Source organism: Dipodomys merriami, unplaced genomic scaffold, assembly GCF_024711535.1.
Source record: "Dipodomys merriami isolate MVZ:Mamm:240054 unplaced genomic scaffold, mDipMer1.0.p SCAF_3, whole genome shotgun sequence".
Lineage (NCBI taxonomy): Eukaryota > Metazoa > Chordata > Mammalia > Rodentia > Heteromyidae > Dipodomys > Dipodomys merriami.
This window is the reverse complement of record NW_027204492.1, coordinates 83,610,479-83,629,732: the sequence shown is the minus strand read 5'-3', so window position 1 is coordinate 83,629,732 and position 19,254 is coordinate 83,610,479. Positions and strand designations below refer to the sequence as shown.

Sequence of the window (19,254 nt, the reverse complement as noted above, 5' to 3'; positions counted from 1 at the left end):
CCAGGCCCAAAGAAGCATAGGTCCCATGGTTTCCCTTATTTGCAATATCTAGTATAGGTATGAGTCAAGCGGAAAAGGTCAGATAATGTGATGTTAGGAAAATGAACCCTTAAATATGTATTTTAATGTTTTCGTTTCTTTCATGCATGTGTTTCTAACGCATTTATAAGATTATTTCTTTGTTGCTTTGTATGTCCCTCCCCCACAGTGTAACCCCCGCTTTCACTATATTTGATGTCAGTATAACATGTGGAGGAGATGGGGACAAACAAGTCGTTTAAGGATTCAGGTGGACCTGTTGCAACAATGAGAAGTACAAAATGTCATGTCAAAACCAGCTTTACAATGTCGGTGTGGGGGGGGGGAGGGGGGTATAATTGGGTGGGGGGAGGGGGGTAAAATTGGGTGGGGGGAGGGGGGAGGCGGGGAAGGGAAGTGAAGGGTAAACAAAGGAGGAGGCTGCAATGCTTGGTAAGAAATGTATGCATTATCCTGCCCATGTAATTGTAGCCCCCCTGTACAGTATGTTCTCAAATACAATACAATACAATTAAAAAAAAAAAAACCTCCATCATTCAAGTAACTGTTTAAAAACTATTATCTCTGAACTAAGTGTCAAATAACATCTTTTAGTCTCAATCTCCTTTGACTCTTTCTTTCTTTCCTTCCTTCCTTCCTTCCTTCCTTCCTTCCTTCCTTCCTTCCTTCCTTCCTTCTTTCTTTCTTTCTTTCTTTCCATGAGTAAGGTAATGAGTACATTTCCTATCTAGCAGTTAAGCATTTTGTTTTTTTCCCTTCCCCTCCCCAAATTAGAAAATTGTATATACAAGATGCAGGGCACCGATATCAAATACAGTGAAAACAGAGGTTATACCATAGGGGAGGAACATACCAAAGAAACAAAAAAATCACATAATATATTATAAGTACATTAAAAACAATAGCAAGAAAAAAAATCACTTGTGTCCCTGTCTTGGGGTTCATTTCGCTTGACATCAACTTATATGGTCATATGTACATAGCTTTTCTGCTTGTCCTAGACATATACTAGTTATTGCAAATAAGGGAAACCATGGGACCTATGTTTCTTTGGGCCTGGCTTACTTCATTTAATAAGATTTTTTCCAAGTCTTTCCATTTCCTAACAAATGGGACAATGTCATTCTTTCTTTTTTTTTTTTTATTATGAAAACACCGTATAGAGGAGTTACAATTACATAGGTAAGATAATGAGTACATTTTTTATCAAGCATTGTTGCTTCCTTCTTTGTTTCCCCTTCCTATCCCTTCCCATATCCTGCCCTCCCCAACCATATTACCCACCCCACCCCCCCGGCCCCGGCCCAAGTTGTAAAGTTCGTTTTTCCACATAAGGACTTGTACATCTCATTGTTGCAATGGGTCCAGATGTATCCCTATTTCAATGATTTTTTTCCCTTCCCCTCCACAAATTATACCAACATCAAATAAAGTGAAAGCAGGGGTTATATCATGGGGGAAGCACATACAAAGCAACAAAGAAATAATCTTATAAATGTGTTAGAAACAATCGCATGAAAGCAAAAATCATTTGAATACTTACCTTGGGGTTCATTTCACCTAACATCAACATATCTGACCGTTTCTGCTTGTCTCAGACATATTCTAGTTATTACAAATAAGGGAAACCATGAGGTCTATGTTCCTTTGGGCCTGGCTTACTTCACTTAATATAATTTTTTCCAAGTCTTTCCATTTCCTAACAAATGGGGCAATGTCATTCTTTCTGATGGAGGCATAGAATTCCATTGTGTATATATATATAACACATTTTCTTGATCCATTCATCTACTGAGGGCCATCTGGGTTGGTTCCATATCACAGCTATGGTAAATAATGCTGCAATAAACATAGTTGGCTGGTAGCTTTAGTATGGCCTTGTTTGTAATCATTTGGGTAAATGGCCAAAAGTGGGATTGTTGGGTCATAGGGAAGCTCTATGTTATGTGGAATCCTTTGAGGAACCTCCATACTGCTTTCCAAAGTGGTTGAACAAATTTACACTCCCACCAACAATGCAGTAAGGGTCCCTTCTGTCCACATCCCTTCAAGCATCTGTTGTTATTAGAGTTCTTGATTATAGCCATTCTAACTGGGGTGAGGTGGTGTCTCAAAGTTGTTTTGATTTGCATTTCTTTTATGGATAGAGATGTTGAGCATTTCTTCATGTGTCTATTGGCCATCCTTCTTTCCTCTTCAGAGAAGTTTCCGATGTCATTTTTTTCTGATGGAGGCGTTGAATTCCGTGTGTGTGTGTGTGTGTGTGTGTGTGTGTATGTGTGTGTGTGTGTGTTATATATATATATATATATATATATATATATATATATATATATATATATATATATCACATTTTCTTCATCCATTCATCTACTGAGGGGCTTCTGGGTTGGTTCCCTATCTTAGCTATGGTAAATAATGCTGCAGAAAACATAGTTGTGCTGGTAGCTTTAGTATGGCCTTGTTTGTGATCATTTGTGTAAATGCCCCAAAGTGGGTTTGCTGGGTCATAAGGGACCTCTATGTGGAGTCTTTTGAGGAACCTCCATACTGCTTTCCAAAGTGGTTGAACAAGTTTACATTCCCACCAACAATGCACACATCCCCTTCAGCATGTTGTTATTAGATGTCTTGATTATAGCCATTCTAACTGGGGTGAGGTGGAATCTCAGCATTGTTTTGATTTGCATTTCTTTTATGGATAGAGAAGTTGAGCATTTCTTCATATATCTATTGGCCATTCATTTCTTCTTCAGAGAAGTTTTTCTTTAAGTCTTTAGCCCACTTATTTATCAGGTAGTTGTTTCTTTGAGGATTTGTTGTTGGGGAATTGAATTTTTTGAGTTCTAAGTATATTTTAGATATGAAACCCTTTTCTATTGTATGGCTAGTGAAGATCCCCTTTGACTCTTTTATCTCAATGTTTAAACCCAGATCATCAGAGGTACATGTGCTTGTTATCACTCATGGGTAAAAACTAAAACAGTTGACATTACCCAAGTAGAAAAGCCTATTTGCCCTGATTTGGTCATGCTCCATTTTACGTATGTATCAAAATAGCACATTGTCTCCAAATGTATATGATTATTTATGTCTACTAAACCTTTTTTTAATAATTCTTGCCTTAGCTGGGTGGGTGTGGCGCAAGCCTCTAATCCTAGCTACCCAAGAGGCTGAGATCTGAGGATCCTGGTTCAAGGCCAGCCCAGACAGAAAAGTCCATGAGACTTTTATCTCCAATAAACTATTCAGAAACATTGGGAAGTGGTGCTGTGGCTCAAAAGCACTAACCTTGAGCACAGAGCTCAGGAAGAGAGCCCAGGTCCTGAGATCAGGCCCCAGGAATAGTAAATAAATAAATAAATAAATAAATAAATAAATAAATAAATAAATAAATAAATAAATGATAAATACATAAATATCCTTGCTTTGTCTTGCCTTGCCTTGCCGTACCCACCTGGAATGCTCTGGAAGAACAGCTTCTTTTTCTCTGGCCACCTGTGTAACCCAGGTCAGATACCTGTCCCTCAACACCAATGCTAAAACATCAAATCAAGATGCCTTCACAATCCTAACAATATTATACATACACCTGGTGGGGTAGTATACTTGAAAAAGAGAAAAATCTTTTTTTTTTCCACAAGAGAATATAGATCTTTCAAAAGGAGATCCTACAGCCTTTGTGAAGGAGTGTTGCTTCCTTACAACAAGCAAATATCAGGCTTGAGAGAAAACTTGGAAGAGACAATAAAAGAAGTCAGTTCTCTAGTCTGTTCCAATCTTTTGTGTGCGTGTGTGTGTACACATTTAGTTTTATTGTAACAAAGCAACTTGTACACTTTTAACGTTTAAAACTCAGCATCATCTTTCCTTTCCAGTGAAAACAAAAGAAAATTTAAAAATAACTGAACAAAATTACAATAGAGAATGTCAATTCCAAATAAGATCCTACAGGGTCTGCTGATTCTCCTGTAGTGCCAGGGCTCAAGTCATCATTAGGAGAATTTTATTTTAAAAGTGTCACTTAAACTGCAAGGATGTCCGTTAAACATCACAATTACACATGCCAAAGGAGAAGCCATGTTGTCAAAATGCCCACTTAACCCACCCAAACATCTCAAACCCACCCTTTGCTGACCTTGTAGAACCCCATTTTTTTAAGTTTTTTCTTTTTTTTTAAACAAGAGAAAGTAGACAGATACATGTTGGTAATGCTAACTGTCCGTATTCACATAGACACAGTGTAATCTCTGAGCCCAATATACAGAGAAAGGAGGAGAAAAGTTAGAATCTATGCACTACTACACAGGGCCTGGTGCCTCCAGCAGAGCAAAGCAACAGGAGGCTTTTCTTGTTTCCCACAGAGCAGGTGGCGGTGGTGGTGGTGTTGTTGATTCCGTACAGTTTTTGTTGAGACAGAAAGGGATAAAAATGAATTTGGATGAGCTACAATCTAATGATGAGGCTCATATTAATTTATTTTTTTAATTTAAGTTTATTTTATTTGTGAACATACTGTACAGAGGGGTTACAATTACATGGGCAGGATAATGCGTACATTTCTTCATCATTAGATTGTAGCTCTGAATCAATTTTAGGCATTATTGAACACACATATAAACAGAGAGAGAACTAAATGAGGTCATTCATAATATGCTTATGAAATCATTTTAAACAAAATAAAACAACGAACACAAAGATAAAAAAAAAAAGAATTTAGAACAGAGATGTGTGGAGATTCTTTTCCCGTTGTATTCTGAGCAAGGTATTCCCCCCCAAATAAGTTGAGAACCATGGTGTTTTGAGAAAAGAGACCGCAAGAACAGGACAAATGAGCACAGAGGGAGAGAAGAGTGCAACTTGCTTCCAGGGACTGGAGACAATTAAGGAAAAAAAAACTTGGAATCCATCAGTGTTTTCTATTAGTCATCTTCTCCTTCATCCTCCTCTCCTTCTTCCCCTTCATCCTCCTCTCCTTCTTCCCCTTCATCATCATCTTCGTCTTCTTCCCCTTCGTCCTCATCCCCTTCTTCATCAATATCTTCCAATCCTTCCTCCTTTTCTTCTTCATCATCATCCTCTTCCCCTTCTCCCTCCTCATCATCCATGTCAGGAACCAGGTAGTACTGCAATGGGTTTGGCCAGATGTCGTCTTTGATGACCTCTCCCAACTGCACCAGCTTCTGAGTGGTCAGCGAACCAAGTAGTTCCTCATGCTGCCGCTTCCTGCTGACTTTATTCTGCTTTGACTGGAGCGCTTTGTCAAATCCTTTCCAGACTTCCATTTGATTTCAGTGGACTTTGAAGATGGATCACCGCTCTCATTCAGATGAAATTCTTTGGAGAGAACTTTTTTTCCAAAGTAAGGATTTTCATCAAAATAAAAATCTATTCTGTAACCTGATTTTATATCTTCAAATTCTGTCACTTCAACTCTGGTCAGGTAATGCAGGGCCTCTTTATCCTCCTCCCCCAGCAGTGCAGACACTTGTGGATGGTTGACAAATGTTACCCAAAAATTTGGGATTTGGGCGATCAATTCTGACCTCTTCTGAAAAAACGGTTGGCGGAGTTTATTATATTTCTGTTCTACTTTCAAAATCTCCTCACTGGCTTGTTCATTAAGTCTGTCTATTTCATTTTGTACTTCATCGATATGTTCAATTGCTTCTTGCTGTTCTTTTTCTGAGGTCTCGTCGGCCCCTTCGTGGTTGGAGTTGAGCTCCTTTTTACTGACTTTGGCCGCTGGCGTCCACATGGTGCCGCTCCGCGGTCTGGGGCGCGGGGAAGGCGAAGGGGGGAGGGCGAGCGGGCGGGCGGCTGCCCCTCACGCCACACGCGCGGGCGCCCGCTCGGTCCGGCCGCCTCCTCCGGGCGCTCGGTCGCCCGCTCGATCGCCGCTCGCGGGTCGCCCTCCTCCTCGCTCGCTGGCTCCATCTGTCCGCGGCCTGGCGCGGAGGGAGCGGCGGGGGCGGCGCGCCGTGCCGGGCCCCGGAGCTGCTGCGTGTGGAGGGGAGGCGGCGGCGGGCGGCGGCGGCAGGCGGCTCGCTCCCTCACTCGCGCACCGCGCTCCGGCTTGCTGCTCGCTCTCTAGTCTGTTCCATTCTTTTTTTTTTTTTTTAATTTTTTTAATTTTTATTTTTTGTGAACAAACTGTACAGAGGGGTTACAATTCCATGGGCAAGATAATGAGTACATTTCTTATCAAGCATTGCAGCCTCCTCCTTTGTTTACCCTTTTAAAAGGGATTTCTATTCTGAGATCTCCAGGCAGAAGCAGCTTGTGCAGTTGGGGAAAAGGACAGTTTGGTTTTTGTTTGAGTGAAGCTCAGTACACTTTTTTCAAACAAGAAGGGCAGGGGAAAGAACGGGGGAAGTCAGCTGCACAGCGCAATACTGCCATCTAATGGCCAAAGAAACAGCGAGACACATGCAGGGGTAAAAATGTCGTTTGGTGAGGCTGAATATGGAGGATGGCGAAACCTCTGGAGTTCACCAAATACCCACAAAAGGATCAAGAGAACCTTCCCCTTGAAAGCACAGCAACAGCAACTTAATGGCTAGAAGATACCAGAAATCCTAGCTCTGGGCCTCGGATTGGCAGATTGGGAATTGGGTGTAGGTGCCTGAGATCTCTGCCAGCGCCCTTCCTGGGTGTCTCCTGAGCTTTACAACCAAGGCTGCTATTACCAATGCACCTATGAGAGGTATTGGAAATGGACAAGTCTTTCAGACAGAGTGCATGTGGGCGGCTCCAGTCCCCAGGACATGCTCCTCCCACCAACTCCAGCCTCCTGACTGGCTTCTCCTCTGTCATACTCACTGGCTTCTTCACTGGCTTCTTCCAAAGCATTATCCCTGTGATCACAACTGTAGACTTTCAGGCCCCTGGGCCTAGACACCTGCTATTAGATCCTCTCTTCTTTGGAGAATGTTCTCTGATTCTCAGTTCCTGAGTTTTCTTCCCCTCCTGAAGTCATGCCTATTATCAGTGAGAGAGACTGGCTGCGATTTCATTGGGTTGATTTCATTGGGTATTCTCATGTTGTCACAGGTTCCCCCACCCCCACCCCCCTCTGGCCTAGTCCTGATGTGACAGGAGTTTTCAGCTGCTGTTGCTGTGGTTTCAAGGGTAAGCCTTAATGGCTTACATGCTCTAGGAACACTGCTTGGGCAGGTTTTTACTACATTGTGGTCTTATCCTGGTCCAAATTGGTTTACCTGTCACTTACAAGCATGAAATTGAAGACAAAACAAAGTAAAAGCAAAATGTCTGCCAATGTGTATGATTCTACTTTAGGAAATTTGGTTCACTGATAATTTCATGCAGTCTTCCTCCCTCACTCTTTCTTGCTGGAAAAACTGCTTTGGACTTTTTTTTTTAAAGTACACTGGCCTTTTTTTTGTGCCCTGACAGAAAATCAAGGATGAAATGGCAGCTACCCTAAAGGATTCTGTCTTACTAAACTGGAGTGGATGGAAAAGGCTGGGAGAGATGGGGGAGGGGAGTATAAGAGGTAACTGAGATGTATTACACTCATAAATTAGTTTGTTGAATTGAAATCCTTTTGTACAGCCACTTAAAGTTAAAAAAAACAAAATTATATTGAATCAGGTATACAGTACTATGTGTGTGTGTGTGTGCAGATTCTGGTGCTTGAACTCAGAGGCCAGGCCTAATCCCTAAACACTTTTCTTTTCTTTTCTTTTTTCTCCCCTGTCCTGGGGCTTGAACTCTGCCTGGGTGCTCTACCACTTGAGGCACAGCACCACTTCTGGCTCTCTCTGGGTAGTTCATTGGAGATAAGAGTCTCATGGAATTTCTGCCTGGGCTGTCTTTGAACTGCAATTCTCAGATCCCAGCCTCCTGCGTAACTAGGATTACAGGTGTGAGCCACCAGACCTAAGCTTTGTGTGTGTGTGTGAAGGCTAGCACTTGAGCCCCACTTAAAGGTTTTGCTGCTTAATTGGAGGTAAGAGTATCACAGGCTTCCTTGCCCAGGTTAGCTTCAAACTAAGATCCTCAGTTCTCAGTCTCTTGAGTACCTAAGATTACAGGCATTAGGCACAGGTGTCTGGCAAGGAATAATTCATAGCATTACAAATAATTTCAACAGTGATAGGACAAGACACGAGGTTGGAAATGAACTTTACAACTTGGGGGGATGAGAGTTGGCGGGAGGGAGAGAGATAGTGGGAGAAAAACGAGGGAGGGGGTAACAACATTCAACAAGAATGTACTCATTACTGGGGCTGGGAAGTTGGCTCAGTGGTAGAGAGCTTGCCTGGCATGCATGAGGCCCTGGGTTTGATTACTTAGCACCACATAAGCAGAAAAAGCCAGAAGTGGTGCTGTGGCTCAAGTGGTAGGGTGTTAGCCTTGAACTGAAGAGCTGAGGGACAGTGCCCAGGCCCAGAGTTCAGGCCCCACGACCACCACCACTAACAACAACAATAAAAAGAACATTAAAAAATAAAAGAAGAATGTACTCATTACCTTACTTATGTAACTGTAACCCCTTTGTAGATTATCTTTATAGCAAAACAAAATAAAATTTCAAAAAGGATTATTTTGGCAAGTCAAATATTGTATACCTATTCAAATAAAGATATATTCATAAGATAAAATACAAAATTGGTTCCCAATTTCTTCCTGTACAGAGTATGTACACATACCTGGGGTCCCACCTTTTACAATTTCTAGCCCAAAGGAATGACTCCTGGCTCTAATAATTGAGAGGACTTTGTGGTCTTGGAATCTCCTGGACTACACAAAATGAAATATCCCTCAAATGATGGGTAAAAAAAGAATTATGGCACACACACACACACACACACACACACACACACACACACACACACACACACACACAGACTGGAATATTCCTCAACTGTTTTGAGGGACGCTCAAAAAAAAAAGCCAGATAGTGGAAAAAATAGGGGTCCCTGGGCTGGGAAGATGGCTCAGTGGTAGAGCACTTGCCTTGCATGCCTGAGGCCCTGGGTTCCATTCCTCAGCACCATATAAGCAAAAAGAAAAAAAGCCGGAAGTGGTGTTGTGGCTCAAGTGGTAGAGCACTAGCCTTGAGCTGAAGAGCTGAGGGACAGCACCTAGCCCGAGTTCAGGCCCCACGACCGGACCCACCCCCCCATAAAAATAGGGGTCCCTTGCAGACAGAGCATCACCTTCTTTATGTTGAAGTCCCTGCAGCACATCCTCTCTTGGCTTGGCAGACAATGATCCAACCAGAAAGCAGGACGATTGAGATTCCCATCTAAGGGAATATACAGCTTCTTAAAATTAAGAACCTTACACCTCTACTGGTAGGTCTTGAAATTATATGTAGTCACAAATGGGAATTAAGTCTTCTCAAGGATACCAAAATTTAGTTGATGACTTAGCTAGCTTAGCCAAATCAACAAGGATAGACCCTCAGAAGCTACAGTTTTACAAAACAGACAAACTTTAGACATGTTCATGCCGCACAGTGGGGTCTTGTGCCATGCTGAGAAAATCCACAAAGCCTCTCAATAGAAAGGACAGGCTGGTGAGGATCGTTTTTGCTATTCAGGGTCTTTATTGTTCCATATGAATTTTTGGATTGCCTCTTCTATTTCCTTGAAGAATGAGGTTGGAATTTTGATAGGTATCGCATTGAATTTGTAGATAGCCTTGGGAAGTATTGCCATTTTCATGATGTTGATCTTTCCAATCCAGGAACATGGGAGTTTTTGCCACTTTCTAAGTTCTGTTTTGATTTCCTTTTTCAAGTTTTTAAAGTTTTCATCATAGAGGTCCTTCACTTCTTTGGTTAAGTTAATTCCTAGGTATTTTACTTTTTGTGAGGCTATTACAAATGGAGTTGCTTTCCTAATTTCAGCCACACTTTTCTCATTGTTGGCACACAGAAAAGCCATTGATTTTTGAGGGTTAATTTTATACCCTGCTACTTTGCCAAAGTTTTAAATCAGCTTGAGTAATTTGGGAGTGGAATCTATGGGATTCTTTAAATACAAGATCATGTCATCTGCAAAGAGGGAGAGTTTTACTTCTTCTTTCCCTATTTGGATCCCCTTTCTGTTTGCATCTTGTCTTATTGCTGTAGCTAGGCATTCTAATACTAGATTGAAGAGAAGTGGAGAGAGTGGACATCCTTGTCTTGTTCCTGAGTTAAGAGGAAATGGCTTTAGTTTTTCACCATTAAGTATAATGCTGGCTGTAGGTTTGTCATATATAGCCTTTATTATATTGAGGAATGTTCCATGGATTCCTAACTTGTCCAAAACCTTCATCATAAAGGGGTGTTGGATCTTGTCAAATGCTTTTTCTGCATCTATTGGGATAACCATGTGGTTCTTATCCTTGCTCTTGTTGATGTGATGAATTATATTAATTGATTTGCGTATATTGAACCAGCTTTGCATCCCTGAAATGAATCCCTGTTTGATCGTGGTGTATGATTTTTTGGATGAATTGTTGAAGTCGATCGGCCAAAATTTTGTTGAGAAGTTTTGCATCAATGTTCATCAAAGAAATGGGGCTATAGTTCTCTTTCTTTGATGAGTCCCTGCCTGGTTTTGGGATGAGGGATATGATGGCTTCATAGAATGTGTTTGGTAGTGAACTTTCTCTTTCAATTTCATTGAAGTGTTGGAGGAGTATTGGTGTGAGCTCTCCTTTGAAGGCCTTGTAGAATTCCGCTGTAAAACCATGTGGTCCTGGACTTTTCTTAGATGGGAGGTCTTTTATTGCTGTTTCTATTTCAATGCAAAATTGGTTAACTACTTGTAGAAAACTAAAGCTAGATCCTTATATATCACCCTGCACCAGAATCAACTCCAACTCCAAATGGATCAAAGACCTCGAAGTCAAAGCAGACACTCTGAAAACATTACAGGATGGAATAGGAGAAACCCTAGGTTCTCCTTGGCGCAGGCCGAAATTTTCTTAATAGAGACCCAGAAACACAACACATCAAAGAAAGGTTGGACAAATGGGATTGCATGAAATTGCAGAGCTTCTGCATGGCAAAGGACATAGCTAGCAAGATCAATAGAAAGCCCACGGATTGGGAGAAGATCTTCACTAGCCATACAGTGGACAAGGGTCTCATATCTAAACTATACTTGGAACTCAAAACATTAAATCCTCCAACAACAAATCTTCAAAGAAACAACTGCCCAATAAATAAATGGGCTAAAGACTTAAAGGGAAACTTCTCTGAAGAGGAAAGAAGGATGGCCAATAGACACACGAAGAAATGCTCAACCTCCCTAGTGTGTGGTTTTCTGGCAAAGTCTAAAATATTCTAACAAAAAAAATCTACCTGGCTTTGGGCTGCCAGGAGCTCGTGTGACCTTTCCTGGGGTCCCCAAGTTTTTTTTTTGCTTTTTGTGATTCCAGAACTCAGTGAGTTTGTGCCTAGATGCCTAGAGAAAGGACAGATCAGTCTCCATGGTCAGTACAGCCAATGAGGGAAAATTTTCAGACACCTATAGCCACCATCTAATGGCCAAGGCTGTCATATGCATCTAAAGAGGGATACAATAGGAACAGAGGCCTGATATTCTTGGGGGACCTATCCACATGTTTCCAACATAAGTTCTCTCTCTGCTCTGGGCCATTACGTAGATTTCTGGGATATATATGCAAACTCAAGTGTGAATTACAGGATTGTAGGAAGACTTGTGCCTGAGGAGAGCTTCCAGTTAAGAGCCTGCCCTGTCCCAGGTCCTCTGGTACCTCACATAGAGTCAATAGTTACTGGAAATCCCCAGGGGAGAGAAAGTCCCCATAGGGAATGAGGAAAGACTTCCATCAGGGGCATTAGGCCTCTGCCTATGAAAAAGAATAGGCATTGCAGGCCTGGGTTTTTCAGCCCTGCTAGAAGTTACTGGGGCACCTATCCAGGATTAGAAGCCCCAGAGGCACTAGACAATCAATGGCTACTCCCTGGACCACGTGCTCCTGGTTTTTGTATGTTTGTTTGTTTGCTTTGTTTAGTCCTCAAAGTCAGGGCACCATTCCTGAGCTCCTCCAGCTATACTTCTGGCTTGTTTTGTAGTTAATTGGAGATCAGAGTCTCAGACTTTCAAACTGAGATATTCAGATCTCAGCCTCTTGATGCAGTACTTGGCCAATTCCTGTTTTTGCAGAGCTATACTGACTTTGAATCCTTGATCAAACAGTCTCCCAAATCCAAGATGAGCACAAAAAGAGGATACCATTTAGGGATATCTCTGGTCCGTTTTTGTCTCCAGCAAATGAATTATGAGGCAGGAATAGTAGGAGCAGAGGAAAGATAATTTGGAAGTGAGAATAAGAATCTGAGGAAATGCTCTTGTCCTGGCAGGTTGGTACAAGGCCCCACCTAGGACTTGTGGCTAAGCAGGATGCCCCAGGCTGTCTGAGGTCTTGTTCCCCTGTTTCCCAGGCAAGCAGAGGTAGGAAAGTGTAAATGTGTTGACAATAGAGTGGGTCAAGTGGGTCCCTGTGAAGTGTCCCTTTTCTACTCTTGTGGTTCAGTGTCTGGTGTCCTGCTATGTGGTTGGGTCACAGTCACCTGACCTTGGGGAGGAAGAGTTGAGCCCTGTGTCAGGCTGCTGTGTTCCTATCTGGCCAATCTTTCTCTTTTTGCCTCTGCCTCAACTTGCATCCACAAAATCAATTTGCAAGTATTTGTAATAGTATAAGCTATTCTTTGCCTCTGCAGAGCTCAATATGCATTTCGGTGGGATTTTTGTTGTTGTTGTTGTGTTTAATTAATTTAAGTGGTAGTCCAAAGCGGGTTCAATGCACATGTCAATCAATGTGTTTGCTGAGCCACCTTGTAGCTGGTTATCTCTCTCCTTTCCTTTTTTCCCCAAGTCCATCCATCCCCACAAGTTACCTGGTCACTATTGGTTCCTGTGCTGGCAATAGCAAGTCTTACGTATTTGGGCTGGAAAAAGTCAGTGCAGTTAGAACAAGAAAATTAAAGAGAGGGGAGAAAAGGAAAAGAAAAGGAAGAAAACGAACAAAGGAATTAAAAAAAAAAAAAAAAAGAAGTCTACAAAGCAAACGCCCTGTTACATTTTTTTCGAGCAGGAAGGGCGGGGAATGAGTGCCGAGAAAAAGTGTCTGAAGCAACACTGCCATCTAGCGGCCACAGAAACATTGACCCGTGTACAACACGGTCGGACATTTTGTTTTTTAAAGGTTATTGTTATTGTTATTGTTGAAAATAAGTTTTAGAAGCTTTCATTTGCTACGTGACGAAGAAAAGGCACTGAGCGTTAGTAAAACGCTGACACAAACAGCGGGGAGACGAGTATATAAAATTCATACACGACAACGCACCATAACGGAATCGTACTCGTCGGCGGACATTTTGTCTTCCTTTCCTTTTGCGATCAAATTCGTGCTCGTGTATGACAGGTGCTTCAAACTGGACAGGTGAAAGAAAGCCCAGCCCAACTGGCCCAGCTAGAGCTGCTGATCACAGAGGCCCTTAACCCTTAAGGAGTCTCTCCTGGCAGCAGGAGAAGCAGGAGGTCCCTGTCACTGCAGGAGTAGGCCACTGTCTCCTCAGGAGTCCTGTGACAGTAGGTGACAGCCCAGGGAAGGCCCTGCTGGTTTTCCCTCACTCATCACCAGGCCATGAAGGCAGGAGGGGAAAGTCAGGAGAACTTTCCCCCAAAGAGCAGAGGTGCCAATGGCAGGGGTGCAGGCCAGAGGCAGCTGAGGTGTGATGGCAGGGTGGTGGACCAGAGGCAGCAGTGAGTGTTCACAGAGGAAGCAAGTGCACAGCCTGGGGGAGCTGGTGCTGTGTGGTGGAGGTTCAGGATTAGTCACCAAGCAGGGTTTGTTGTTGTTGTTGTTGTTGTATTGTTTATAATCCATTTCCAATCTCAGGCTTAGGTTGACAGGCAATGAAGGCACTCAGGAAGGATACTGGGACAGACCTCAGACCCCTGGACTCAGTACCTGCCAACCCTTGCTTGGAATCAGCTGCAGATTGTAGTTTGGACTGCATAATTAGTCCCTGTTCCTGCTGAGAGGGCACTATGGAAAACTTACTTCCCAGGGATGGCTCTCCTGGTCCTCTGGGAGCTACTAGTCAGTCAATCCTTTGGATCTAGCCTTCATCCCCAGGAAGTCGACCATCCTTCACTTCGAGGTTCAGGAGAAACACAGTAAATTAATATGAAATTTTCCTCTGACAGCAGTGGTGTTTCTGAATCAATGGGCATTAGATGTCAGGCTTGCACCGTGTTTTCAACTTGCTTACCTCTTTCCCCCCTCCCTTTCTGTTAAAAAAAAAAAGGAAGTGGCAGAGGCAACCAGGATTATTCTCTCTAAATGTACTGAGTTGTTCCTTCCTAAACTGTGGATTTCAGTCCACACTGAAGGCACTAAGTCCTTAGACCTAGTTGTTGCTTTAAGCAACAAACAATAGGGGCTACAGTTCTCACGTTGTTACAATTTTCCCCTGAAAACTGACATTATTCCTCAGTATTGTAAGGAAGCACACTACAGTCACAGATGCTGGAGAATTTCCATAGTAGAAAGACAGAAGGCATTGTGTTCTTCTTTTTAAAATATTATTTTTGCCTGTCCCGGGGCTTGAGCTCAGGGCAAGGGCGCTGTCCTTGAGCTTTTGTGCTCAAGGCTACTGCTAATACCACTTGAGCCACAGTTCCACCTTCTTTTTTTCTTTTTTTGGTCGGTTGTGGGGCTGAAGTCTGGGTCTGGGCAGTGTCCCTGAGCTCTTCAGCTCAAAGCAAGCACACTACCACTTGAGCCACAGCGCCACTTTCAGTATTCTGGTGGTTCACTGGAGATCAGAGTCTCATGGGCTTTCCTGTTTCCTGCCCTGGCTGGCTTTGAACTGTGATCCTCAGAACTCAGCCTCCTAAATAGCTAGGATTACAGGCGTGAGCCACCAGGGCTCCTGGCTCCACTTTCTTATTATTTAAATTATTATGTTTCCTTAGTGGCACAAAGATGTTGCCATTTAACTAAGCAGTTTATCAAAGCAATATATTTTGATCCATGTCACCCCTTTCACCATTCTTGCTCAACTTCCCCATCCACTCCTCCCCTCACTCTTCTTAATTTTGTAGGATACACTTTCTTCCTTTCTTTTCTTTCCTTTTCTTTTCTTTCCTTTCCTTTCCTTTCCTTTTCTTTTCTTGTATTTTCTTTTCTTGTCTTTTCTTTTGTTGTCAGTCATGGGGCTTGAACTCTGGGCCTAGGCGCTGTCCCTCAGCTTTTCAGCTCAAGTCCAGCACTCTACCACTTGAGCTACAGTGCCACTTCCAGGATACACATTCTTGACAGCATTCTACCCCTTTTCTCTGCATTTGTCCATCCCTTCCCCCTGGACCCAACCCTTTCCCTTAGGGCTAACAGCTTCCTGGTGTGTAAATTTGCTCAACTTTGAGTTTATTCTTTTTTAATTGTAGTACAAATCACATCTTTCAAGGTGAGGTACGATTTGAATAGGACTGAGAAGGTATCTTGATTTCATGTTTTATCGTTGGTGGATACAGCAGAGCAAGGATTTAAAGGAGTTTAAAATTCACATTTATATGCAACAATCATAGCTTTTTGGGGACAGTGTGTGGTATTTTGTGCAGTGAATCATAATCAATTCAGTGCAAATAGCATTTCCTTTACTACAAACACTTGTTATCTCTTTCATGGTCAGAATATTTGAAATCCTCTGTTTTACCTATTTTTAAATTCACACTAAACTGTTGTTACCCCTACTCAAGACACTATGCTATGACAGAATGCATGTGTGCCTGTCTGGGTGCTGGTGCTTGGAAGTGCACTCAGGGCTTAAGGGATGTGCATCAGCCTTTAAAATGTATTTTTATTCATTCTTCTTTATTATGATTATAATGGTTACCATTCCATGAGTCTGGTAATGACTACATTTCTTTTTGTACTATGTTATCCCTTCGAGATTCCTGCAGCTTTTTTCTCAGGGCTAGTGCTCTCCCAATTGAGCCACACTCCATTTCTGGCTTTTTTTTGGTGATTGGGGTTAAGAGTCTCAGGGTCTTTCCTGCCCAGGCTGCCTTTGAATGGTGATCCTTAGATCTCAGCCACTTGAGTAGCTAGGATTATGGATATGAGCCACTTGGGCCCCAGCGCACAATGGCATTTTACCCCTCTATGCACAAGGATTTGTTGGTACCTGTTATCTGTCTTTTATTTACACTTCCTGCTCTGCTCATATTCTCAATAACACTGTTCTCTCCTCTACTTAAATAAGGTCAGCAACTCTAGGTTCTATGTATGAATGAGAACATGCAGTGTTATAGCTTTCGCGATGATCAGAGCATGAATTTTGCAACTAGATATTCAAGGGAGTTGTGATTGAAAAAATCTCATTTGACACTTTAAATTGAGGAATATTAAGTCTTGTGAGCAGTTGCTTCAATGCACAAGAAAATTTTTGCAACTTTTATTGTCCTAGGTGAGGTTTGCTGTATGTACCAGTGAAGTTTTAGTGATGAAGATGGTAACAAGCACTCTGCATAGTTTCCATGCTCAGTAATTGCTTTTTTGCTACTCACAGTGTAGTGTGAAAAACGATGTAGGGAAAATTTTTAGGGAGGAGGCCATGATGGCTCACATGCACTACTGCCTACTAAGGATGCTTTCAGCCCCAGCAAATAGGTCCTATAGACTCCATATCCTGCCAGCAAAATTCCAGATGGGAGGTATGGAACAAGTGGTAGAATCCTAGCCAAGAGCAACAAAGCTAATAGAGAGCAGAAGCTTAGACTTACAGCAAGCACTACAATAGAACAACAACAACAGCAACAAAGAAAACCTAGTTGTTGCACTGGCTCCTATGATCCACGTGCTAGGTTTATTTTGTTTTGTTTTGTTTTTTTTCTTACGTGGGTCCTGAGACTTGAATTCAGGGGCTAGACACTGTCCCTGAGCTTTTGGGCTCAAGGCTAGCAGTCTACCACTTCAGCAACAGCTACACTTTTGTATTTGGGGTGGTTAAATGGAGGTAAGAATCTCACGGGCTTTCCTGACCAGGCTGGCTTTTATTTATTTATTTATTTTTGGTCGGTAGTGGGGCTTGAACTCTGGGCTTGGGCGCTGTCCCTCAGCTCTTCAGCTCAAGGGGAGCGCTCTACCACTTGAGCTACAGGGCCACTTCCGGTTTTCTGGTGGTTTATTGGAGATAGGAGTCTCAAGGTCTCTCTTGTCCGGGCTGGCTTTGAACTGCAATCCTCAGATCTCAGCCTCCTGAGTAGCTAGGATTACAGGCGTGAGCCACCAGCGCCCGGCTTCAGGCTGGCTTTTAATAACCATCCTCAGATCTTACCCTCCTGAGGAGTTAAGATTACAGGCATGAGTCACCAGTTCCTAGCATGTGGGTTATATTGATTTTTTTTAATTGTGAAAATACCGTAAAGAGGGGTTACAATTACATGGGCAAAATAATGAGTACATTTCTTATCAAGCATTGTTGCCTCTTCCTTTGTTTCCCCGTCCTATCCATTCCCTCCTCCCCCCCCCCCCCCCCAACTCCCGGCCAATGTTGTAAAGTTCGTTTTTTGACATAACGACTTGTACATCTCATTGTTGCAATGGGTCCACCTGCATCCCTATTTAAACGATTTGTTTTTTCCCTTCCCCTCCACAAATTATACCGACATCAAATACAGTGAAAGCAGGGGTTATACCGTGGGGGAGCGACATACAAAGCAACAAAGAAATCATCTTATAAATATGTTAGAAACAATCGCATGAGAGAAAAAAAATTTGAAAACTTATCTTAGGGTTCATTTCACCTAACATCAACTTTCTTTTTTCTTTTCTTTTTAAGTAAGTTGATTGGGAAATCAGAGGCTTTTCAGTCTGTGACAATAAATCTCTCTTCTCTCTAGAGGCAGCTGGCAGCAGAGGACTGTGAGCAGTTGTCACGTAGCTCAGACTGCTTGGTGGTTGAGGTCACATTCTGTCTGACAGTCATGTTAAATACAGCTCTCATACTTGCCCCTTACCAGCATCACACAGTGCAGGTGGAGGTCCCTTGGTAGAGCTGAGCAGTGCATGGCCTCAGGCACACTTAGCCCAACAAAGTTCCTCTGCATGTCTATATGACACTTTCTATGTGCAATACAGGCATTGTGGTGGGAATTTTAGCTGAGAGAATTTGCCAATTCTTCAGTTATTTTGTGGCAATCTTCGTGACCAACAATGAAGACAACCAGTTAGTGTCAGAACAGTGATCCCCAAGAAGCATGAAACATAGAGTTTCCATTTACATTTTTATGTACATTTATAGCAGAATTTACTCATCATTGAAGATGTTCTGTGAAGACTGATTTCTAACCTGTTTATAATCCAGTGTCATCTCATTTGTTGTTACCACAAACAACATTTTAAAGAATTAAAAATCAATTATGAAAAATCGCACATAGAGCATATACATTGACTGTGCATGTATATTTATCTACTGAATAATACAAAACTTGACATCTTTAAAACAGTGTAATATAGACTTCTGAGGTCACTAATTAAGAAGTTACTAGGCAAGTCCTTTGGAAGTGATTTTCTTAGTTATTGTGTAATTTAATGGATTCAGATAAGCTCACAGTAAGTTTCTTGCTGTCTAGATCTGTACCTAATAAATGGAGTAGTTCCCAGAGAAGTGTGAATTTGGTCAACTCTACGTAGGCTTTTGACCCACAGTCAATTCACTTGTGAAAATCTTGAGTTGCTGAGTAGAAACTTTGATTCGATGCTGGGTTTTGCAGACCTTTGTCAGTATTGACATTTCCTACCTTGTCTTCCCACAGGTTGGGTGTGCTCATGTGTGTGCTTCTGTGCTTAACTGATGCTGCTGTCTTGGGGCTTTTTAGTTTTGGTACCCACCATTCTGGAGGGATTCTTCTGCCCCTCTTGTGTTCTTCACTGTCATTCAGTCACAGGCCACCTATGCACGATATTCTCTGCTCATCAATTTTCATACACAATCAATAGTTTCCGGCATGCAAATTTCCTCTTATCTTCTTCTGCTTATGCACTTGGGGGACTTCAATACAATAAATAGCAAGATGCAGTATTCACTGTCACTAAGCAAGATCTACTGAATTTCTAATTTGACTGTGGTAGCACATGAGTTGTGATGCCCCATAAACCTCATTAATACACACAGAGACCAAGACACAGAATCAAACCTTCTGCCGTTTGTGG

The 19,254-nt window shown here is 42.3% G+C and overlaps 1 long non-coding RNA gene and 1 pseudogene across 3 annotated transcripts in view; both read right to left on the bottom strand.

Moving 5' to 3' along the window:
* Positions 1-19,254, bottom strand: part of LOC138840334 (uncharacterized) — a 245,295-nt gene that overhangs the window by 80,793 nt on the left and 145,248 nt on the right. The window lies entirely within an intron of this gene.
* Positions 3,757-7,088, bottom strand: LOC138840333 (protein SET-like; annotated as a pseudogene).